At 43.5% G+C, this 24253-nt stretch overlaps 1 protein-coding gene across 6 annotated transcripts in view; it reads left to right on the forward strand.

The window, feature by feature from the left end:
• Positions 1–1913: 1913 nt before the first annotated feature.
• Positions 1914–24253, forward strand: part of NRF1 (nuclear respiratory factor 1) — a 705079-nt gene continuing 682739 nt past the window's right edge. For 2 of the 6 annotated variants that reach the window (XM_069629596.1, XM_069629594.1), the window contains exon 1: positions 1980–2086. The gene's annotated coding sequence lies outside the window, so the exon portion shown is untranslated. Of the gene's footprint in view, positions 2087–24253 lie in introns of all 6 variants that reach the window. The other 4 variants (XM_069629591.1, XM_069629590.1, XM_069629595.1 and 1 more) reach the window with 4 other exon arrangements.

Raw genomic sequence — 24253 nt, forward strand, 5'->3', positions numbered from 1 at the left:
GCTCTCTCCAAGAGTGGGCCCTGCAATTGACTTCCTTGCTCTCCAGTAGAACTCTGCCTATCCTGCCTGACTGTGGTTCTTGTAAAAGTATTGAAACTTGTGTGCTTCCTTAACCCTGCCTTTTTCCTCCCTTTCTTTACAACTTATTAGAGTGTCATCTTATGTTAAGCGCTCACCTCTGTCTGGAAATAAGTGGTGTTTCTCACTAAGACTTGTCTTATAAGTGAATAGGGTTGTGTGATAGTGACTGTGTGCTGAATTTACTCACCTCGTTTTTGCTAGTGTAAATTACAAGTGTGTTTTTAAATAAATAATTATATACTTTTACACCAAAGCTCTGGTCAGTGTTTGTTTGTACTACTGTGTCTCTGTACCTATTGTGTACACTCTGCATACTGCCTAACTCTTCTTGAGGGAAGTCTGACTGCTCAGCCACAGCTACCAAGTGAATCTGTGTGGTGCAGACTGCTACCAAGTGGGTTTACTGCCAAACACCTGTAGTCTTAAATTTTTTGCAGTGGTCCCTAAGGGAACTGCACAGGTTTCTGCCTAACAAAGGGGTCGATGGTCACGGCCTCGGATGGAACGGCGTCTGTCACCCGGAATGCCAGCTTCATTAAGAAAGTGGGGGAGCCTTGGGCAGAGGTGACCCCAGACATGATGGAGGTGCCGGACGAGGGCGGGGGTGTGGACTTCCTTCCCGACTCTCCGGCCAGAGGAAGCCACGGCGAAGGAGTCACCGTCCGGGAGGCTGGCAGGGCCAGGCCGAGTCCTGGTGCAGGAGTGCACATCCGGGAGGCAGGCAGGAGGTACCCCGAGGACAGGGCGAGGGAAACCTGTCCACCTCAGTCACTATGTCCTGGACACGTGAGTCGGCAGCAACATCGGGCCCTGCAGTTAATGTGGGGATCCGGGTGGTTGACATTAAAGGGGTTGTTGAGGGGGTTTTGTTTTGGAGTGTTATTGGTATTTGTAGAAGTGTTAGGTTATATTGTTTGTTGTTATCCTCATGGAAAAGGAGGAGCGTGGTGCTGCCCGTTTAAGGGTCAGCACGTGGCGGAGTGACGTTTCACTCTGCTGCATGCGTATAAACAAACGGGGCGTGTCCAGGCCCACATTAGAGCAACCAGGGAGCCCAAACTAACAACATTGCCTCTGTGTGAGTGTTCGTGTGGGAGGGGGCTCACGGCAACGCGTGTGTGCACTGGGACATACATGCAACAATAAATAAATAATAAAGCATCAGGTTCATGAAGACTAAGTAATTTTGTTGAAGTTCAGGCATTAACTGGTTGGGAACGCAAGTTTCAGTTATGGATAGGCTAAAGAAAGAGGATGAAAAATGGAAGTCAGAGGATATTATAATGGACTATGGAGTGATTGATTAAATAAATCATGTGGATTCAAGAACCAATAACAACAAACTACAAAAATGGCTTTGTTCATGGGAATTGTAGTACTTTTGATCGTTTATTTTTATGTTTGTAATTTGTTTTGATTGGCTGCTCGAGAAGCAAAGAGTTGAGAGATTTGTCTTTAATAGAATCCTGAATTTCTATTAAAATCTGTATTAGCTTAATGGTTTAATGAACATTCGAGTGTCTATGTTACGAACTACAAGCCAGAAAGCTATCTTGAACATAAATGTAAAAATGACATTGCTGGAGTCAGTGTCTCATTCAACATTGCAGAAAAGCATGCTCTCCAAACTCACACGATTGCGTTTTTCTAACCACTCGTCTGGGCAATCCACGGAACCTACAGCCCAGTCAACGGCCACACGCTCGTTTGTGTTTTTCCTCTGTTCTAGCACTAACATGTCTTTTCACTTGCGGCCATACTGGGGTCAGGCAAGTCCCATTGTTTTCAATTTTCGGACGTTGGGAGTTTGCTCTGCCCGCTCAAATGCGCCAGTGGACCTTCTCAAGATGGCAGTAGAGAAGTCCGAGACGCATGCTACGTCATCGCGCCAGTGACGGCGGGTCGCAAGCAGCCTGTGTGCGTCGGTGCCCGTCCCCCGTCTGGCTCGCCATTGCTCGCGCAAGTCCCTCACGGCGCAGGCCCGCTGCAGCGCAGCCGCTCTGAGGTGAGTGCCCTACCGCGCAAGCTCACACTCCAGAGCCGGCGCAGCCGCAGCACGGGCCTTGCGGGCAACAGGGTTCGGCAGTCTTCCTACTCGGGAGCAGTTGCCGTGTCTCACGCAAACCGAGCTCCCGCCCAAGCAGTCCGTGTTAGGCCGCTTTTCAAACAAGCTGGAGGGCGGGCCGTAGGGTTTGAGATAGGAGGGGGGAGGTGGGCGCCATATCGGGATGGGCGGTTTGGATGTAGCGGATTTTCTGATCTGGACCATATCGTTCCTAGTGTTGTGCATAACAAGAGGGGTGGCGCGAAGGACCTTTTAAAAACGAATTAGTTGTAAAGGGGGGGGGCTTTGGTTTATTTACCATCAGTGACCAATTACCATGAAACGCCAAAGCTAAAGTTTGTTGTGGAGAATGGGGGGAGCATACAATGAAGTTGAGATAGGATAGGGTGGCAAAAGGTGAAGTGGGCAACTGGTTAAAGCATAACTATGGAGAGGTGGTGCTGGGGAAGAAAAGCAATAATGGTAAACACCATAAACGAAATCGATGATGTGAAGGAAAACTGCACATTGTCGGAGGGCTATGCATACAGCTATGGACTTTGGGTGACGGGAGTTTAGACCACGGCTTACAGGGATGGGAGAGCAATGCTGGTAATAGAGAAGTGGTAAACTTAGTAAATTACAATAGTGAAGTGCGAGAAATAAAAGTAGAAGAGAAGCAAATCAGGAGTTGGTATATAGGATTGAAATAAAGTTGCTTAACAATAGCTAAAAAGTAGCTTCTGGAGACAAAGGAGAACTTATGGGGCTGGGTGCTGTCAATAAATGCAATAAATAAAGAAATGAGCTAAATAAATACAATACAACTTCATGTGATCCAAGCAAAATGTCAGCCTTTTTTGTGAAATATAATAAAGTTATAAACCCATTCTTTTGTATGCCTACTAGACCACTCCACTTGTACTCCTGTACACGTTGTATATGGCAGTTCTTATAAAGCACAGCAAAAGTAAACGGTAACGGGTGGTGTGGTATTTCAACAAGCACAAACATGTAACTTTTAAATCATTTTCGTAGTTGTCAACCCATTTCATTTAAATTGGAAATGCTATTGACTGTCTCTGGGGTCCAGAGTGTTACAGTTTAGACAAAACAAAAATTGGACGTGGGTCTCTGTGGCACTTGGGTGGAGCACACACAACCACATCTGCCATTTAGTGTGTACCTAGTGCAAGGCAGGGCGTTAATTGCAGTAAAAGAAGGACGGGGACCAGTGCGAAATATTTAATCGCGTGTGATGAAGCATGGATTTGAAGAGATACTGGTGTATTCCTCTTGAGTACCGGCACAACAAAATTAACAAAACTGAACATAGTTGTGCATGGCTTGAGATGGTACTGCTTTCTGCACAGGAGTAGAGCAAGACCAACAGCTGCGTAAAACAAAGGGCAGGACAGCAGCACATTAAGCTCAGGGATCTGCAAACTTTCCCTCGCCAGATGTTTTAGATTTAAACTTCCTTGATCCCATGCCATTCACTATGTTGGCAAGGGCTAATGTAATTTGTAGTCCAAAACATGTGGAGAGCCAAAGGTTTCAGAACCTTGCAGTAAGAAGCGAATCAATGGGATGGGCAGAAGTGGAATGGGGGCTCTCATGTGCCCAAAATAAAACTGTAAGGTAGTCACAACACAACTTGGAGACTAATCGTTTAGTTTGGTGCCCATGAACGGTGCACACAGTACAATCTTTCCTGCTGAGGGGCTTTTAGTGAGAGCCTATTCTGATTCCTTTACCCATTGTGACTACTAATACTAGGTGATCTGTTCAGATTAAAAAGTGCTTGCATGTTAGGAGTTGGAATTATTCTATTTTATTCTAATTCCTTTGCCCAGTCAATGAATATTAACCTAGTTGAGACTATGCTCCTTGTTCAATCCATGCGTCATTTTGGTGATGTGTTGCATTTGACATCACCCTTTAAAATGAGACTCTACACTACAGTTCTTCTCCCATCCTGTGCTAGCCCTAATGAGGTGACTCATGTTTTTTCCAAGATAACCATTCCATGGTCTTTTAGATGAGATTGATATTTGTATTGTTAATATTTAATCCCCTCTGCAATGACAACCTAAACCGAATACTAAATTATCGAGCCCCATTAGTTGAATGTCTTTGAGCTGATGTCATAGAGGTTCATGTCCCTCGCTGTGTCCTGTGGTTTCAGTGTTTTATTGCAATTTTTCTACCTCCTGTTCTGTATAGTATCATTTGACTATTCTTTCTCTAAAAGTGATTGATTAAATTGACTTTATAAGGATTTGTGACTTGACGAATCGCCTTTAGTTGCCTACTTAACCATTGATAAAGATACATAAAACAATAGTTAGAAAGTGGGAAAGTTGTGAGCCGCTCATTTATTTCTAGGCATGGATTTATATAACTGGTTGGGAATTTCAGATCTGTGCTTTGAAATTGATATCTAGGCTATACGCTTGGAGATGTGGCAGCTCTGCTGAACATCATTGTTGGGCCGTTCATGTGCTACCAATTGATTATTTTATAGGGCAAATATGTTTTCAAAGAAAACAAATGTTTAGGCGCGTTTGTTTGCTCAGAATTCCTATTTGTAATCTGGGAAGTAAGTATTGCACAGCATGGTTAGGTTTTCCATCGTGGGATCGCCAAGAGTGGATACTAAGAGCAAACTGAGTCCAAGGAGAGGACCCAGGGTTTTGACAGCAAGGAGAATCCTTGTGAACGGCAAATATAAACGATCTCCAACTTGCTCTCACTAAATAGTCTCCCTCCAGATCTTTACGTTCCTCCAGCGCCAACTGTGTGCTAAGCGCTTTGCTAAACAGCAAGCTGGTGGCCGATCTTTCCTCAGCAGACTCCCTACTATGGAACAGCCTCCCCCTTCCTGTTCGTCTTGAGCCGGATCTCCTCAAATTCCGGACGGGCGCTCCTCCAGACTTTCCATTTCACCTCCTCCTCTGCCAAATCCCACATTTGCTGACATTGGTGACCCCAGCCCATTTCTGCCCTTCCTGGTCTCCCACACCCAATTTCCTACAGCCTTCACCCCTCCTAGCTCTTTGCCTTGGCACCCACTGGCCTATGTCAGCACAGGCCTGAACTTATCTATTTATTGGCGGCTGACCACTCCACCGTGGCACTTACAGCTGCTCACTTCCCCCTTGACGCACTTGGCACTTACCAACCCACTCCCTCATCCCTTCTCTCTCTCCGTACTTGAACGCTCTTTAATGCTCGCAAGGCCTGGTAGGTCTGCCTCTATCTTTCGTCCCCCCCCCCCCCCCCTGTGGGCGCTTTGAAACACAATACTTGATGTATAAGCGCCTTACAAATACAGAATAAGATAGTATGGGGCTATTTATTTAAATGTCTTATAAAGTGCTTTTTGCTCAAAGCGCTACAAAGAAACATAACATACAAACAATACCAACAAACATAACAAAGAAGGCGGGCAAAAGAAACCGGGTATTAAAAAAAAAAAACAATAAATAAAAAAATAAAAAACAGTCAATATTTTGAACCGGCTCAGACTACAAGCCCAAGGTCCGTGGGTATTTACATTGTTTCAACTAGAAGGGCAGGGTACTAAGTCCACACCCCACCAGAATACAGTCTGTTCCCCCGGGCACACCAGTCATCCAAGTTTATCCTGCGCAGAAACTTTAGGTCAGAGCAACGAACAACCCCGGGCCTGGTTCTTGCATTAACTTTCTTTTGGAGGGTGTCTCTTTGTTCTCTCTGAGAGGATTTCATAACATTCGTAATGAAGTTTCTGTGGTCCAAAACGAGTGCTTTTATGGAACCCTCTTTACGTATTTGCATATTATCTTTCTTTAGACAGACGCTCCTTAACTTGGCCAGTCTCGGACTCCTAGACTTGCCAGGACCATCCAGATGTACTTTTTCCAGCACCACCAAGGACTGTTGGGGCTGGGACCAACACATAGATCCCCTAGGGTATACCCATCATTATCGGCCTCCTTTAATGGCAGATCTGTTTAAGAACAGTTCACTTTATTAATGGACAGATGACTCGCAGATAAAGCATGGGCTGGTTGAAGGCTTTTTTTCCGGAGTAAGATAATGTTTCTCAGCTGATACCTAGCGATGCCAACCAAGCATCAAAATCCAATGAGGTAACACAGCTATTCAGCTCCTTGATAAGAGTAATTTTACAATCCCAGCAGGGCTCCGCAACCAAATTACTCTCAGATCCTACCACAGAATCTGACGGGGGATTGTGGTTAGCTTTTACGACCCCATCCGACCGAGTGGGGGTTGCCAAGGCTGTAGACATTGACAGATCCTCGGTACAATCCCTACTACAATCTATGTTGACGGCGGGGCATGATTGAATTTAACAACCCCCTCAACCTGGAGGGAACTTGGCAGAGCAGTGGGGTTCGGCTGTCCCCCACTAACTTCAGCTGCATAGGCAGTAATGGATTTTTTAATTACAGAGATGGTTGGAAGTTGACCCATCTCTGTGCCTTTGATGGGGGGTTACAAAGGACTTAACATAAAGGCTGAAATCACGGGGTACCTCAGAGCACTTGGCATGAATGCACTGCCTCCTGCAAGCGCTTAATGCCAAAACTTCTGCTAGCCAAACTTCTGCTAGCCGATCCCCCTGTGTGAGCAGGCGAGCTAGCCAGGATGTCGAGCACCGGGTTAATTAGAGAAAATTACATTGCAGATGCCGCAGCGTTACTTTAAAGGAAGCAAAAAACTACTATGGCAAAATGCACCGCAATCGAAGGAACAGTCCACGCTGGCCCAGCGCCAGCAAAAGCATACCTAGTGCGATGTGACCAAGTCAGAGCCAACACGAAAAGGTCTTTGCACCCATACCAGTAGCAGCAGCAGCGATGAAACAGGGCGAAGTTACAGCCGCTGTTCAGCCCGCACCGTTCCAGGTTCACAGCTGAGATTTCTGCGACCTCCAGCCAAAGCCGAAAGCTGACGCAGCGAGGCAGGCGAAACGAGGCACGCGCAGCTGGTTTAGACTAAGGCACCCTGCTACAGGGAGGAAGGAGTTGAGCCGCACTGCCGAAAGCAGTTACTTCTGACACCAGCTCTCTGGTTGTCCATTGTAGATGCTGAAAGACAAATGGGAGACTTTGTGTTCACTGTAAAGTCATGTTTGTGCTATGTACTGGGGGCTTTTAGGGCACAGAATACATTTTAGGGATAATTGCGATTCTCTTGTAAAATATTTAGCTGCTTAAGGGATGCAGAGAAAGTTAGTTGTGGGATGGAAGAGAGTTATTTTGGTGTGTACTTGCAAATGTATGATTGGCTCTTTAGCACCCGGTGCAGTCAGAACAGTGACGTAGAATTGCCCTGCTTCTCCAGTGGCTTTGAGGTATTGGGCCAATTGGTGCCAATACCGAGCTACTGGAGTGATGCATATGTTTAGTTGGTGTTGTCTGCACATGTCTTCCCAGAATTAGTGACGCGTCATTACTAAGAACACCAACTTCAAGCATTTTAGGGAAAAAAAATGTTAGGCCGCGAATAAGATGGCTTTTTACAAAGGTGATGTGATTTGTCAATAGGCCAGGCAGGAGGTTCCTTTATAGGACAATGCTTTCCATCATTATCTTTCTTTTGGTTTAAACCTACTGTGTCGGATCCATCAAACTGTAATATATTCCTTATCCTGGGTGTATCTTATTCCCTGCATGCTATGCCAATTTAATTCCCCCTTATTGTCGAGCTGAAATAAGGACGGTGGCACATTTGCTTATGCATGTCCAAACATGAACTTGCATTGGGAAAACGAGTATTAAGTGTGCATTTAGGATGTCAACGTTGATAAGCAAGACAGGCCAATTCCTGATATACAGCTATTTATTTTGCAGTGCATTGCTGAGTCATTAACAATGAAGTTATGCAAAAAATAGAAATCCTAATTTGGGCGTTGGTCTGGAGGATAACTCAGTATTTTACTCTGCAGAAGTATTGGTTCTCACTTTACCAAAGGGCCTTTTCCTATTTTTGTCTGATTTAACGAAGTTACAAATTGTAAACGTCTTACATTTTGTACCACAGAATGACCCATCACAGGTACATTGTGAAGAAGGTTAAATGTATGCAACCAGTATTTTTAAATGGTAAAACAAACCTATATAATGCAGTCAAATAAACTCTTCAGGTATCCCGTGACCACAGACTTGCTTATTGTTACATTATTGTTACATTTCACGCAAATCGCTTGATTGTCCTAGTCAATGTTTTTCCAATTTGAGGGAAAGGGGGAAAAAATCACAGATTTGGAAGATTCGAAATATATTGAAGTTAGACTGGTATTGTGGTCAGTGGGTGGGTCAATGGTTAGTGGAAAATTGATTTCCCAGGGGCACTTTTTTGGGTTTGGATTTATAGCTGTAGATGTCTTTCTTTCTACTGAAATTGCCTTTTTTAGTTTTCAGCAGTTGTCTGTGTCATTCTAGTCGGCGCTCCTGATAAGATTTCAGAGTGGGGGTATTTTACTCCCTTTTTTAAAGTTGGGAGTAAAATGATTTTTTAGCAAGTAAAAAGTCCCATTCCCAATGGGAGCATTTTATTACCAAATAGAAATACATAATTCTTGCACATTAAAATATCCACGCCTTACTCTTCGGGTTAGGCAGTAATGATGGCAGTTTCTATGTGTACTACTGATACGAACATGTCCATGGAGCTGTGTGGATAAAAACAGGGACAAGCTCCTATGCGTCGGTTCCATATTTTTTTTTTAGGAGTATTTTTACTAACTAGTTTCCTTTTTGGGAGCATTTGCCAATTTCTGAAGACTAATAGTGATCGATACACACTTTTTCTGTATGTCTGATTATAGTTCAATACCAGGAAAAAGGTGGCATGGTTTGTAAATGTCCTGTTTGGGGAAAGAGTTGGCACCTTTCCCCAAGAAAAGGAGTCTGTTTAACCACACGCTATCGTAGCCCAAAACATTGATTTTTCTGGCTTTTGCATATTTAACTTTCTGCTTGTGTATGGGTTCTCTAGACAGATATATTAGGGCCTTGTTTTTTTCTGCTGATCAATGGGAGGGAGTAAAATGTCAAAAGCTACGTTTTGGACTTCTGGTTTTTATGATGAATTACTTTGATCGATTAACTTAACTACGCATAATTATATCAGTAATTGTTCTAACTTCCCACCTTTTGGTTATACTGTCCGTATAATGTGCCCAAGCTGGCAGAAGCGAAATGTGTAGACAGACCTAAATCTGCGCCAGATCCATTTCTAAGAATGATTGAGTAAACTAAGATGGCATAGTCAGTTTGGCCCACACAATGTGTACTTGCTACTAAAATGATGTGTTGTGTATATGTGGGGAACTAGCATGAGTGACTTGTGCCTGTCTAGTAGCTTTTTTAACTTCACATTTTGACCCCCGTCATATTGAGTCATATCAGTCTTCATTAACTCTTGAACATGGTGTCTGTCACATTGGAAAGAATAAACGCAACCTGGGCATGCCATTAGGAAATTCTGGTTGACAAGAATGTTTTCTACATATCTGCAGGGATTGAACAAAGATTTGATGTGCTGGAACTAAAGCATTTTGTGTTTGTCTGACTCGGGGTAAACAGGAGCTGCACCTGGGGAACAAGGAACTAGTACATAGTATGCCGCAAATGTTTACCAGATGACATTTAAATGATAACTTTGTGGCCATTATGTTACATGGTTTAATGCTTTCTAGATGTACACCTTCGTACACATTCCCCAACACTTAATGCTGCATAGGAATGTCTGTATAGCTCTGTTTGGCATGGGGAGCGAAACGTAGCTCCTTGGTATTAACCCTACCAGGCTCTTCTAGGCTACACGCAGGCACTAAATAGCTAGCTCTCAGCAATTCCAAACCACTTATCTGCACTTGAGATGGTATTCTGACATATAGATTCTAGTTGGGTGTTCAACTGTTGCAGACTATACTTTCAGTGGTCTGTCCCCAATTTTCTTTTTTATTAGACTCTTGTACTTGGATGCTTTTGTCTGGCACAAATCTTGCTCTCTGAATATGCTGTGCGCATCTGTGGAATTGTTGGGTATTGTCTTGAACCTGCACAATCGTTTCCTTTTGTAATGTATCGTATTCAAACCTGATACACTGTTTGTGAGGTCTATGTCATTGTATGTGAGCTACAGTTTTATTACAGGGGTATGAATTGGTGTGTGTTTTGAATCACTTTGCACTTTAATTATTTTATTGCACTACACATATGAAACAGTGCAAGATGAATTGGCTCTTTTGTTGATGCATCTAGATCAGACGGCGCCAAGCTCTTCGTCCTGGTAGGGCACTTATGTTTATACTACCCCACGAGCATGGGTTGAGTGTTGCTGGCGGACTGTATGTGACAACTAGTGGGTGAGGTGTGGCGTTAAGGTGTTAATGTGTGCAGTGAAGGTGGGTTACTCGCTGTTGTCACAAGTGGCTAATCGGTTTGTAGGCTAGTGAAGCGCACAAAACAATCAAGAATACACACATGGTATAATGTGGCCCCAAAAAGCCTTATTATAGCGATGCCTGAAAATGCCTAGCAAGGCAAGCCACCGTGGTTGCCCGCCCGACACTCCCGCAACTGGCCTCTACAGACGGCTCCCAATGAACCTTTTCATTAAGTCGCTGTCATTCTCTGTATCGTAATGTACACTTTGTGCAACAAGCATTGGGCAATTGACAGCTGAGGGGGCATATTTTTGATACTCGACTCTTACTATGTGAAGTGCTATGGGTTACGGAAGGCATGCACCTTTTGGTTCAGACCAATTGATATGAAAATCGTAGTCACTTATTTGACCTTCCTTATGGTTCTGTTATGCCCAGTAGTGCCTGCTGGGACTTTTGCCCACTGGGCCAACACCCGGGCAAAGAGCAGCATTTGTCGGGTGGCTGGGACAGTGACCAGGATAACAGCTCGTACAAAATTGAGTGTGTTAGAAAACCAGGCTAGAAAGTACATGTATTAATACTCCTTCAAACATTTCTTGGCACCTATTATGGCCTGAAACACCTGGCAGTAAAACCATAACTGGCCTGTGATGCTCTCTTCAGTTGCTTCCAAACCGAGAAGAGCTGTTTGAGAGGGACTGCCGAGCAGTGTTTTTACAGCATAAAGATATGTCAAAGATTGCATCGGATTATTATTTTTTTTCTCGCAGAATGGGAAGCCAGTTAAAAAGTGAGTTATTTTTTGTGTTTTAACAAGGAACTGCCAGTCGTTAACTAGTTTGACTGAGACAACATGGTATTTACTGGCAGCAGAGTCCAGCCTGCAGCATGCTCTCTTGCCATGAGTGGTGCAGGTGGAACAACTGTGCGCTGCGTGTGCCCTCCAGGCAAGAGCCGAACTTCAACTACACACCTACATTTCATAGGTGGTCGATTTTTAATGGAACATATTATGTATGTTCAATAATGAGTGTGTGTGTATCCGGGAATTTAGTATAGAAATAAACCTTGATAACTCGCTTGGGTGGAGAAACATACCCTCAGCGTTAAGTGATTAGCTTTCCAGTGACATGAAGAAGCTGTCTTGTTGAAGTTGAGCTTGAAGCATGTACAGAACATTCACAAAACCCTGAAAGTTTTTGGTTAATCAATAATGACCCACTTACTAATGGACTGTGAGGTCTAATTGGCTGATATGCTCCTCAAGTGCCACAACGTAAATGTTGAACTTCGTGGCATGGGAGACTGAATGGAACTTTGTTGTACGCCCAGAGCACCCAGTTTTACTCCAATCACGTCGTCACCCTGAATGCTCTTTAAGACAGGTAGTAGTAAAACCAGCCTTTCTTCACTGGTGCTGATGGCACGTGGAAAGTGCAATCGGACCAGTAGGCATAAACCACTGCCATGAAGGATGTGGAGTGCAGAGCATTTAAGGCATCTGTAGTAGCGAAAGCAAGACTGCGTTATCAGCACAGCAATTCAATTTCTATTCCCACCAACTCTTCTATACCTTCTTTAAAATGTGAACGTTTGCGAAAATCAAATTTCCAAGATATTCAAGGCCAGTGAACCACTTGGTGGTAAGATTGAAGCAGTGTATATATATAGTAGTTTTTACAATAGTTACTCAGAATTCAGTATGTTTTCAGTGGTATGCTTAGAAAAATGTACTTGCAGACACAAAGGTCATTCTGCTAGCATCCTGTAATTCATTTGAAAAATGTATCAACCTGAAAACTATTTTAATGGCGTATGCTGTCTAGAAAATACAGGCAGGCATTACTACTATGAAATGGCACCTGTATGTGCACGAGTACTTTTATATATCTTGTCCAAGGCATCTTTCCTTTTAAAATTTGAGCTCAAACTTGTGAACGTCTCTGCTTTGTTGCTCACCCCGACAAATGCTTTTTTCAGCACAGCCATTAGTATTTACTAGAGCAGCCTTTGCCTCAGTGCCGGATTATGTTCCCGGGAGGATAGCTCAGCGGCAACGTGTTTGCCTTGGAAGCAAGACGACACGAAGCAACACAGGTTCGATCCCCGGGTCCGCGCTTAGAAACCTCTGGGTATTTAAGGGGGCGTTATAAATACGCCTACGACAAAAAACAATTAAGCAACTAAAAGAAAAAACAATTCCTGTAATGGCTCCTCGATGCCCGCTGGCTGTGTGAGCACTTTAAAAATGCAAATAGATTAAATATGTTCAAAGACTTAATGGAAAATGTATGGGGTTTTCTCCACATTTTGTTTTTGTTTGGGCCAGTTGCTCCATATTTTGCTGTGTTTATCCTCCAGACCAACACAACTCTTTAAACTAATAAGCAGAATATTTTTCATAGTCTAGTAATGCCAATATACAGAGGTTTACATTTGGAGTGTGGTGTGTGTGAAGTTATAGAACTGGTGATGACGTTTCTATCTTTTTTCAGTTGGGAGGAAATACATTTAGTTTCCATGCCCAGCTGGTATTTTTGGTATTTTGTAATATATACAGTATTTCATTGTACCTAGTAATTCGTGCAAATGTAATGATACATTTCACTTTAAAATTCCTCTTCAGACCAGACATAAAAAAATTGAGCTCCCTCCTGTAGTTCCGCTCTGCTGGTACATCTGGTCATAACCTTTCCATGGAGCTGTGTGGATGTATGAGTGCAGGCTCCTATGTCAGTTGTTATAAGTTTTTGTTGGCTGGATTTGCTCTCAATTACATTTTACTTGGAGGTGTTTATAAGGTATTAAAGATGCTAGTTACACCAATTGTTGGTAATGCTGGTTATAGCCATTTTGCGTTGGACCATAAACCGATCCTTCGTATGGCTTGACCATGCGATGTTGGATCCCTGGAAGTCCGTTTGTGACATAAATGCGAGTGGGTCAAGACAATAGGATATGAAGGAATTGTTCTGGTTAGTCATGGTGAAAATTCGCACAGCTTTTCGTGGGCACATTGTCTATGCTCTGGAAGGGCCTGCTTTTCATATGTCTGTAGTTCCACCTATAGATAATGTGTTGCCATTAGATTATGACACCCCACTATAAAAGGGAGGAGACGTGGCATGTACAGTGAGGGCATTGTGTGAACAGATTGTGCTCATAGGGGCAGCATGCAACCATGTCCTCGCAGTGCTGGAGATGTGCAGCCAATATGATACTGGTATTAGATTGTGCGATTCCCCAGTAAAGCTTATAAGACTGAACGAGGTGCCCACAAAGTGCCGAGCCATGGTAGAGCTGAGTGATCTAATGGGAAGACAGATAAGTGGACTGCAGATTATGTTACACTAAGTTTTACGCCACTGTGGCAAATCGCGCAAGATTTTCTGGTGCACCGACTCTAATGGAAGGAGAATGTTTGAATAAAAGTGTATATCGGTAAGCAGAGCAAACCATAAAAACACAGTAATAATCAATCAACAATATTACAAACAATAAGAAAACATAAGAAAAATTTGTGGCGCAAGCTTTAAACCCCCTAAAAACATCACCATGAGCAGCTTTAAACTGACGTAGTAAAAAAAAATGTCTCAAAGAGAGGGCCCACTTTAAAAACATTGACCGCCCACCACACCTGCACTGAGACTGCCCATAACCGATAATAAAAGGCCACCTTATAACATTGACAACCTTGGCCCTGCAAACTTATTTTCAATTAACGCTTTCTAATTAATGACAATGCCGAGAAAAACTGAAAGAAATGTGCTCTCTTGTTTCGGCACATCACAAAATAGACATGGTTGATCGACAAACTCCCTTGGACCAAAACACCACCACTGCTCCCACATGAATACAATTGAAACTGGTACTGGTAACAAGAATTTGCTGTGAGTGATTCTGAGCCCAACTCGGGTACTTCTGGAAACCAGGGGCCATAATCATCAAATGTTTCCCATTTTCTGCCCTCGTGTCTACAGCGACTCTCTCTTCATTCTAATAAACTGTAGTATACTGGGTTTCACGATTTTTACAACTTTAAATGGTATAAGATCTGTCGGATGAAAAAACTGGGCCACTCCTGTATCAACCAACACAGCCTTTATGTACCTAAGCCATAGAATCCTCAGATGGCGGTCTCTTGTGATCAGTTAACTGATTAGGTCCTGGGTCAGAAATGCCTTTCTATTCACCCAAACTCTAAGCCAGTGACTTACAGGCTGAGAAGCACCAATGTCGCCCAAAAACCAACAGCCCAGTTCTTGGTGAACTGCAAAGTTAGGGGTCAATTTAGGTAACCCCAATATACTCTTTAAAACGTATTCCCAACCACCTGTATAGATTCAGTCTTGCCGAAACCCCATAGCTCCCTTCCATACATAGCCACAGAAGTGGCTTTAGCCTTATTGACCTTAAGCACAAGCTCCACTGGCTTTGATTTAAACATGCTCCGTGCTCTGGTAACCCAACCAATTTCCTTCTTAAATCTTTGTCTGCTTCTCAACACGAGCTTCATCCCCCAAATTCGAATCCAACCCACAAGTACTCAAAATTGTCCACTCTAAGAATTTGCTCCCCCTTGCTAAATATTGCAGGAAATCTTGGCAGAAAGCCCCCCCCCTCCTAGAGCAGACCATAACGGACGATTTCTTGATGTTTGTTTTTAGCACAGTGTGTCCATAAATTGATAATAGTCCTCTACAAGACACTGTAGGGCTCTAGGGGTTCGGGCTTACAAAATGTATTATCTGCGTAGGCCTGTGAAGGCAAATGCCTATTTCCCAGCCTAGGAGTGTCTGGGGTGGATTTAAGTAAATGGTCATGTAGACCATGTATGTACAAACGAAAAAGCAAAGGGGCCAGTACACAGCTTTGATGCACCCCACCTTCTACATCGAAAAATGGCGTGCAGTTTCCAAGGGCCCCACTGCTCACACAAGCCACTGTCGAAGAATGAAGTCTCTCCATGAGGTCCACCAGGGTACGTGGGCAGTTCATGGATCTGAGCACACTACACAACTTGCTGCTATCGACCTTGTCGAAGGCCGTGCTCAGATCCTTGAAGGCCAAAAAAAGTGTCTCATCCTTAATAAAGAATGTGCCGCCACCAAATAAAGGTTCAGGGCCTGCTCTGCCGGTCCGAGGCCAGGTCTAAAACCTAGCTGGATAGGGGAGAGAATGTTGGTGCTCTACAACCAGGCCTCCAACCTCCCCACAGAGTTTGAAAAATTGGTCTATACAACGCTGGTAGGGCCCTTGGCCCCTTTTTATAAATTGAATTAATCACGGCGCTGGACCATGATACAGGTTGGGTACCACCTTCACAAATAGCATTGAACCCCAAAGTCAAAATAGGCACCCAAAGGTCCAGTTCTGCCAAAAACCGATCAGCAGGAACATTATCTGGGCCAGGGGCCTTATTCCTAGCTTGATATTTTATAGCTGTCAGAATTTCCTCCACTGTAAAGATTATTTTATTTTCCCTCACAGAAGACAACTTTTTGGGATCCAGGTCTACTAACCGATCAATACCCACCGCTTTCCATCCGCCACTATATAAGGAGGAATAATGGGCAACCCAGTCCTGGCCTGCAACCGTCACAAAGGCACTGCTCAACTTATATTTATAAAGGGGCTTGTTGCTTACAATGTCCCAAAAAAGCTTAGCATTATTAGTGCCAGAAGAAGCTTCCATAGCATAAGTCCCTCACTACAGGTTCTCGTATCCCTCATAATGGGTGGCAATATACCTGGAAAATAATCTTCAGAGGGATCGAGAACACTGCGACCAGGTCCACTACCCAATTTGGCATTAAGATCACCCCCCGAAATAAGAAATCATTCACCGCAACCCAGCTAACCATGCCCTCCATCCCAGAAGCTAACATTTATAAACAATGTTTACTATATTGAGCATGAGCGCTATTATAAAAATTTACCACTAAAACATCACGACCACCCCTCCTACGGATTCACACTGTGTGCAAAAAAGGGCAAGGGAGTTCTAGCTGATATAATTTGCTCACAAGATGGGTTTTGGCAAGAATACACAGACCTCTGTCGTAGCGCCCCCCAGTACAGAGTAGGCTGAGAACCCATCAACCAATACATCCTCCAACACACAGGTCTCCTGCATTAAAACAATATTGGCCCCCTCAAAGAGTGACATTGTCTCTGAATAACCTACTCTAGAATTAAGAATCCTGTGCATGGCATGCTGCACCCTCCCTATGATTCTCCACTACATATTTGAATCAGCCCCATACAGGACACCCAAGCCCACATTTGCCACAGCTGGCACATGTGCAAAGCTTGTAGATTATTCACTGCTCATCTTAGAGTGCCACATGTCACTGACGGAGACAGTGTTGCCTTCCAAGAGCCAATTATGTAATCTAATTATGATAGCATGTGTAGCAAGCAGTTGTAGGATTTGGCTGCGACAGAAGGTATCCCATGGTTCCCTGTGAATAGCTGGTTTTGCCACGTGTGCACCTCTGCTGTTCTCTTTATATATAAATTGCTTGAACTAACGTTCTTAGTTGTGGGGCTTATGTTCCTCACCTAGCGGGAGCATCAATGCTGGTTCTCGCACATGCAGACACTGTTCTCATTGCAAGAACACCAAGGACCCTCCAAAATTTAACATACTAGGGTCATGGGAAAACGTATTAAAAGTAATTGCATCTAAATTGGCTTCAACACATTTTCAAACAATCAAAAAAGCAGTTGCCAGTTTTTATGGCAGAGATTAAAGGAACATCAACCTTTGGCCATTTAGGTATGACCTTTACTACACGGTTAGGGGGCCGGGCCTACAAAGCAAACTTTGAAAAATGTTCCATGCCCTTTGGGGCATTACTCACTTGTTCAATGAAGCCCAATCAGCGGATAGTATGCCGAGTGTATCCAGGATAAGCAAAGGCAGTCGGACAGTTACGCAGCAGGGTTTGAATGATTTAATGAACCTACATTGCTACAAATTCAAGAAAATATCCATCTTAAAACGCTGCTGCGTTTGCCAGCATCAGCCACACATTTTTCAACCCATGGAAAACTTGCCATGCCTTTTCTCTTAGATGAATCTGATTGTGCAAATATTGCTATGGTTGTGCAAATATTGCTATGGTTGAGAATCTGGGGATATAAAAGCTACCTTAATGAAGAGAATCCCCAGACACTTATTGAATTCTAGGACTCATCATGCAACTCCTTGGCTAAAGCATGCAAATATTTTTCTGTTAAAATGAACCCCATCATTTTGTCTATTATGTGCAATCGGGAGGTAGGTAGGGCAGTGAAAATTGAATTGTTACATAGTTTATGTGAAAGAGAAAAAGAGCAAACTAATCAAGCACACCAATTTTTGGTGACAGTCATTTACAGAATTTCCTTTTGTGGACAAAGTAAAATTATTAAAAGGGTGCCGATTATTAGAGCACGATTTGATGTAGTACCTCGAGAGCCATTAACGCAGTTTGTAACAATAGCACATTAGTGGAGAAGTGCTGTCCATAGTGCAGAGCATCTTATTCTTTTATGTATAGCTTAAGGAAAAGTATGCAGGAAAACACTGTTGAACACTACGCAATGCTGGATTTGTGCAATGTAGACCAGTTCTGTGCCATTTATAAAAGCAAATTCGGGAATAGTGGCTTGGGCATACAATCTACATAAAGGCAGCTTTGAGTGTAAAATGCAAGTATGCACAAAGGGCATAATTCGTGCTGATAATGCAATGCCATGCCATATTGGTATTTTAACTTGTTTGGAATTTTATTTTCTCGCCCACGTCTGCAAGGAGGTCTATCTTGACCCGTAGGCACTTTTTGCGCCGATATACTGTAGCTCTTGTTAATGCACGGTTGTATTTTACATGTAGTGTAAGATCAGAATAAGACCATATTATTTAACGCGCTAAATCATTGTTAGGCAGAAACCTGTGCAGTTCCCTCTGGGACCACTGCAAAAGGTTTAGGACTACAGGTGTTTGGCAGTAAACCCACTTGGTAGCAGTCTGTACCATACAGATTCACTTGGTAGCTGTGGCTGAGCAGTCAGACTTCCCTCAAGAAGAGATGGGCAGTATACAGAGTATTCACAATAGGTCAAGAGAACACAATAGAACAAGTAAACACTGCCCAGGGCTTGGTGTAAAAGAGATATAATTATTTATTTAAAACCACATCTAGAAAAACACACAGGCACTAATAGTAAGCAATTCACAAACACGGTCACTAAAAGATATACACTCCCTTAAAAGAATTTTAGACAAGTCTTAAGTAAAGCCCCACTTATTTTCAGACAGCGGTGAGCGCTTAACCTAGATGGCACTCTAATAATTCGTTTTTAAAAGGGAGAGAAAAACAGAGAATAAATTGAAACAGGTCCCAACACTTTTACAAGAACACAACAAGAGAGGAAGGCAAAGTAAAACCGTGAAGTTAGAGTTCAATAGGCTGGATCCACTTTAAGAGGATCAAAAGGAAATGTGTCCAAGGTCACACGGTTGCAGTGCACAAAAGTCTTGTAACGGTTCAAAAAGGAGTTGGACCAAAGAAAGGGACCAGTTAGAGGGTCAAGGAGGCCAGCCCAGTCCAGAAGGTTAAGGGGTTATTATTACCTTGTTGCAATCTTTAGAAAGGGAGGCCTGGAGGACACGGTACCTTAAAGTGGTGAGAATACTCCAGCGGGGGCAGTTGTTCCTGGCAGCGGATACAAGTCAATGCTTCGTCCGGGGGAAGAGAAGATCTCGTCGGGGAGGAAGACAGGTGTCCGTTGCAATGCCAGGGAAGAAACCAGCCGCAGAGTTTCTCAGGTAAAAGGAGCCGTCCTGTAATTCGCGGTCCAGTGGTAAGTGGCTATCCGGTTGCCGGGGTGCTTGGCACGGGCAATTTGACCACAAGCCGGTCTGGGGTGCGAAGAGAAGGTAAACTGGTTGTGCCCACCAGTCAGGGGAAGAAGCCTCTCCAGCCGGGAGGTCTTCTCTGTCGTCGGGAAGTGCAGGGCTCCACCGGTGGTGTCGTGGTAGGTCGGCTCAGCTTCTCCCTCTTCGGATTCTCAGGTCATGTGGCGACTTCTGAAGTTCCAGTCCCCAAAGCCCTGCTTTTATGCAGCATACCCCCATTCACTAGCTAGCTGTCAATCAAACATGCTAAGTGGTTGGGCCAATCACACAAGAGTGCGACTTGAGTTAACTCAGTCCAGGGTGCCTAAACCCCCTCCCACACCCCCTGTGGTACCCAGACAGAGTGGCACCACTTTTGGAGGCTTCTGTGGAGAAGCCCGCCAAAAAAGTGGAACAAAGGGCTCGACTTGGGTTGGAGTCACAGAAGAGAACACAAACGCCATTTTAGAATCGAGTCTTGGCAAAAAATACCAACCGGCGAATTAATATTAAATAAATAAACCTGCGGTGTGTTCGAGGCTATGAGAATTAAATAATTAAAGTTGGTAGCCTCGAACAATGGGAAAATCCCATAGGGGTATATTTGCGGTCGAATATAAAAAGTAGTATCCACTGCCACCAGCCAAAACTCGATCAGGGGGGACGGAGACGTGCCCCCTCGATTACAGACCCCGGAGCAATCGAATTGCCCCGACCAGAACGTCCACAATATGATGGTTTGTACTGGTTTCTATTCAGAAATTTGGGACTAGCAAAGCCAATGGTGACTTTACATGCCCTGGGAGACAGTAGTCAGTCCCAGGGTATCGAGTCTATGGTGGGGTGTCACTATGACACCCCTGTGTCACTGCACGCAGGGTGCTGTGTAACACACAAAGTACAAACACATGAGACCCTATGGAGTAAAGGACCCCATAGCCCATAAAACACATTAACAGTCAAAGGAACACCATAAATCATGTCCAAGAGTGGGGGGGAAAATAAAATGAGTCTCACTCTTGACAGGAGAAAAAAACAAACTCCAGAAATCCAGCAAAGCTGCTGGGGGACTCACTAGGTTAGGAAATTCAGCCTAAAGAGAGAATTCTCCCTAACAATCATTTATATATTTCTTGGCCCAGAGTTTAACCTGTATTACGGCCTTTTCACTATTGACTTTTTAATAATATTGTACGCAATAGAATCGTTTGCAATATTGCATGTATATGCATTGCTTTATGGAACATTCCCTAAATAAACAAGATGACTGACTGAATACTGTTATACCGAGCATTGCATTTCACATCTTTACATTCTCCAGGAAACACTTCATGAAGCATGTATTAAAACACACAGCTCCTTTTACTCAATAAGACGTTACTAATGGGGGTCTGCTTCTATGGGAAAGCACACTGCTAGCACATCCCATGCACCTTTTCCCTAGAAAGCAAGAGCCCTCTCTTGGCTAAAGATTAGAGTTCAAAGCCATGCATGGTGATGCATGTGTTCAAGATAGCCACTATAGATCCATAAACATGCTTCAAACAAGTCTTGGAGGTAAATTGACTTTGTTTAACCTGGTTCCTGTTGTACGCATTGACTGTTTTGCAAGGGGTAAAATGTCCGCTTTTCCTTTGCTAATGCTAACTTTCGTATGTGTATCTGGAATTGTCGTGATGTTTTGGCACTGAAGGGGATTGAGGTATTTGAAGACCCGAAGGCCGATTTGTCACACCCATGATTCTTGGTACCACTAGCAGGGGGCAGAAGGGACAGTGGAGGATGCTCCGCGCTTTGGTAAGCATTCCATCGAGAGTGCCCGAAACAAGAGGCCCTGAAGAAATATTGAACCCCTTATTGACCCGAATCGACCCCTTATCGATTTGACCAGATCTGAAATGGAGCAGAGAGATTTCATCAACATCTTTTCAGGTCTCTCAATGGGAGAAGGTGTATGCCTTTGTTAACCAGGCCCGACTGTGAAGCAGCTTTAGGGATTTGGGGGTGTTGGCTGAGAGGGAGGCGTTTTGTGGCCTCCTACAGGGTCAGGAGGTTGGTAGTGTTTTAGACGTTATGTCTATCCAACCCCCGATGCTGCAGTCAATGGAGTTGCTGGTGATTTATTTCATAGAATGTGGCGAGTATTTATTAATTCTAGAGTAGATTAGTGTTTTGGGATATTTGTCGGTACAACCTCTCCTGTTGGCGACCTAGATGGGTTTAATTTAGCCTTTTAGCCGTGTCGCATCCTATGTGGCATTTGTTGGAGGAACCAATCCCCTACCTCCTTGGTTGCTAATATGAATGGATAATCTGCCACTCAAGAATTGCGCCACACTTGTTAATTCAAAAACTTCAAAAAAACATCCTTTGTTCCTTATTTGCCCTTTAATTCTTGTTAACACGTGTTTCGGCTACTCAAGAGCCTTTCTCAAAACAAAACAGGGCTTGATAGGGTACACATCATATTCCGTCTTATTCCATAAGTCCCGGGTAATTCCCTTCTGCTTAGTAACAATCCGTCTCCTCGCGTCGGCCTCGAACAGTAATGCACTGCAGACGCATGGTACAGTTGTCTTTTTAACATATTTGCCTGAACACTCTTCTGACCTTACACATCCTGGATAAATATTTCATAATAGCTGAACCCGGCCACGCGTTGCTGTGGCTCAGTATGGTTAAATGGAAAAGAAAGAAAAGAGCACACATTCTAATGTTTAATTTCACAATGCTTGTTGGTATTCAATATTTTTTTGTTGCTCAGAGATTGTCTGGTTTGCCGACTGTAGAACACGCAACATATAATTGTCTATCTGAGAAGTAATCCGTGTCTAGATCTTAACTGCACAATTCTAACGATTGGCCTTGAGTGTTGTTGATTTTGATTGCAAACGCAAGTTGGCATAAATTGAGCTGTTACGATTTCTGCGCCGAACGACGCCATTTGGAATCATGAGTTGTATTTCCTGATGTTAGATGGGAAATTGTTTGATTCGGCGGTATATCTGGCAAGCAGAAGTTTCAATGGCTCTGGCGGTTGTCCACGTTGAGGCAGTTTAATTTTCCCGGCGGCACAACACATTCCTTTCGTTTGTCCATAAAATTTCAGAGCCTTGCAATAAGGACACACTTCGGTCATGGTGCCGATGAGCACATGCCGGCTCAAACTAATCGACTGGGTTGCACCGGAATGCAAGGTGGTTGTGATTGCAGAGCACAGAGTCGTGTTTGACACTGATCTGCTGTTTCTCGTTGACGTCTTTCAGCCACTCTCAGCCTGTCGCGTTCATTCTGTTGAGAACGAAGCAGATCTGAAGCTGCAGAACGTGCTTGCCGTGCTCACAACCGTGCATCCTGAAGTCTAGCTGCACGTCGCTCTGCTGCTTCCTCGGCACCTATTTGAGCCACAGAAACATTTACATGGAATCGTAAAATATTTAGTATAGCTTGTGTTGCTTTTACGTCCAACAGATGGCACTGTTTTTCAGAAAAGCATGTTTTTACCTGTCACAGGTGTGACATCTATGTATAGTAAACTTTTTGGTTTTGCTTGCACCTTTCTTTGCGCCAGTTTTTCCTGTCTTCACATATATGATTTATGCCATTCCCAACGAATAAATGAAAGCATTCAAATCCGTCCACGTGTAGATTTTTTTTTATTTTTGTGATAATTCTAGGCCCCTTTGGATGACGCGTGTTTTGGCATTACACTTTGCCTTTCTCAAATCCGGGCATTTCCTAAAGTATGGCGGTCCCGATAGTCTGCTTTATTGCAGTCCAGTTAGTAATTGGGGTCAAATACCATCTGCTGAAAAAAGTCCAATTCTTGCTCCAAGCGTGCTACAAATCTAAGGGTATCACCAAAAAGCACCTCAAATTGAACCATCTAGGTATAGTAGGTATATAAAAACATGCACCTATTTGAATGCAACTTTGTCAAAATTTCAAAGCAATTGGTGAAGAACTTTCGGAGATTTAAGATTTTTAACAAACTAACATTTACATTTTTATTTATATAGATTGTGCTACTAGGCTATTCTTAGAATGTACCAAGCCTCATAACGAGAGCAGAAAGATGTTGTGTATTGATGTCTGATCTTCCTTACTCCTCCCCTGCATGGGAGATTAATATTGGAAGGATCCACAACCTGTCTATCGGCTAATACTCTTCACTCATGCCTGCATTCTTGAAAATAATGTATTACCAGCACAGCCGACTGAATTAAGAGGCAATCAAGGCACTGTCACTAAAATGCCTGGTGTGTCAGTTCAATACCTAAACATGATAGAAAATACAACGGATAGCAAGTACCACTCTGCTTCCACTTAATGGACACTAGGGCGAATGGCAAGGACTGATATTGTCACCTGCGAAACAATAGAGGTTGTTTCTCTGCCTACTTTTGTCACGCGACACACTGCATTTTCCCAACAGGGAGCTGGGCCTAACTAACCCAAAGAAATGATTTTGGAGCAGTAAAATTAGCAACTTGGATATTTATGCCACGTTACAAGTGAGACACAGGTTGAGATTGTATGGATTGGCATGCAAGCAGTGTACAAAGATACAGTAAATTATTTAATCAATGATAAGGATTTGAAGGCTCCAACTATTCAATAGGTCTTGCACTGAACAAGACCGTAAATGGGTCAACACATTTGTTGGCGGTCTATTCAATATTAAGTTTCTATTTGAAGTGGTGGTTTATGATTATCTGACCAACCAGATTGTTATCTACATTGTGACAAGTAATCGTGGGTTGGGCCACGTGTCCAGTTTTGTTCAATTTGTTTTTCTGTTTGACTTTGGGCCTGAGTCACACTATTACTA

The sequence above is a fragment of the Ambystoma mexicanum genome, chromosome 12 (genome assembly GCF_040938575.1).
Source record: "Ambystoma mexicanum isolate Mex_15411 chromosome 12, UKY_AmexF1_1, whole genome shotgun sequence".
Lineage (NCBI taxonomy): Eukaryota > Metazoa > Chordata > Amphibia > Caudata > Ambystomatidae > Ambystoma > Ambystoma mexicanum.